The 1310-nt window shown below is 39.9% G+C and overlaps 1 protein-coding gene across 3 annotated transcripts in view; it reads left to right on the plus strand.

Annotated features, from left to right (window-relative positions):
- Positions 1-311: 311 nt before the first annotated feature.
- syt12 (synaptotagmin XII) overlaps positions 312-1310 on the plus strand; it is a 13526-nt gene continuing 12527 nt past the window's right edge. For 2 of the 3 annotated variants that reach the window (XM_055192904.2, XM_055192906.2), the window contains exon 1: positions 312-907. The gene's annotated coding sequence lies outside the window, so the exon portion shown is untranslated. The remainder of the gene's footprint in view (positions 908-1310) is intronic. The other variant, XM_055192903.2, reaches the window with a different exon arrangement.

Below are 1310 nucleotides of genomic sequence, written 5' to 3' on the forward strand. Positions count from 1 at the left end.
TATTATGCGATAACAATGTACATTCTCCTGATTATTACATGGCTATCTGCTACATAAGTTAATTATTAGACCTGAACTAAATTTGAAATCTTTTATTAGCTCATTTGTAACTAATTCAAACCATGAAAAAAGAAACAGCGGAGTGATACATTAATACATTAAACACGGAAGTAGTGCCGGTCACATAACATTTAATTCTATCGTCAGAGATAAGGCTACACGGATGAGGGGCCTGCCTGTTATCAGTTTTAAACGATATTATTATCAGGGAATAACCAATCAGAATCAAGGGTGTATTATACCACAATATGGGGACAACGCAAAAGGGCCAATTTTTGTCAGATTCTGCAAACATCAGCAGTCCAATGTTAGCTAATAAGTTTAGCAGAAAAAATAGTCCGGCTCTAATGTCTCTGGGACCGTACAATGGTATTTTCCATCTAACACTATCACAGTTCTGTCAGATTTATTTTTAAACTTAATTTTACTGTTGAATTATTTGTAATAGTTATTCAGTTTTGTGTAGTTATCAAGTTAAATATTGTTAATGCAGGGCTATCTACCAAAATTCGTATTTTTGCTGCGCGCCACACCACACAGCAATTAGATTAATTGTGGATTTGTCTGCGCGCGCTCCCGGGTGTGCGTGCGTGCGTGCGCTTGTGTATTGGTGCTGAAGTTGCATTGCAGGGGTGGGACTCCTGCATTCTCATCTTCATCGTCATGCGCAGCGGAAAACACACAATTGAGATTTAAAAACACATATCTGATCTGACCTGACCACACACGCACGCGCACCCCTTCAGATGTAATCGGATCGTGCACACTCATCTGATGCGTTAGTGCTTGATAATTGATGGATGAAAGTCTGCATGAGCACGAGAGGGAGAAACAGAGACTCCTAAAGGTAAGGACAGACATAAGAGCTCATAACCACATGTGTTTGTGAACATGTGATGTTTGTTCGTATTATTACGATATCATTGTGTTATCGTTATGTCGTCAATATTTTGAGAAAGCATATTACGTTACTAGATGAGTTGTTTTTATTAACAAGTGATTGAAATTTTTCTTAGAAATGCGTGCCAGGTGGTCATTGTGTTTTGTTGTCATTTATTCCTGGAGATTAAGTTCGGCCGTTCACGTGCTGGTGCTGATGCAGTGCGCGTGCCCGCGGTCCGGGTGGTTGTCATGGTCACCGTAATGAGCCTATCTGATGGGGGGGCATTAATTTAACTCCCAAGGGTCAAATAAAACACAATGTCTGCAGACCCTTAAACTACAGCAATGAAAAGTCCAGTTTGTGTAGT

This window comes from Misgurnus anguillicaudatus, chromosome 6 (genome assembly GCF_027580225.2).
Source record: "Misgurnus anguillicaudatus chromosome 6, ASM2758022v2, whole genome shotgun sequence".
In the NCBI taxonomy this organism is placed as follows: Eukaryota; Metazoa; Chordata; class Actinopteri; order Cypriniformes; family Cobitidae; genus Misgurnus; species Misgurnus anguillicaudatus.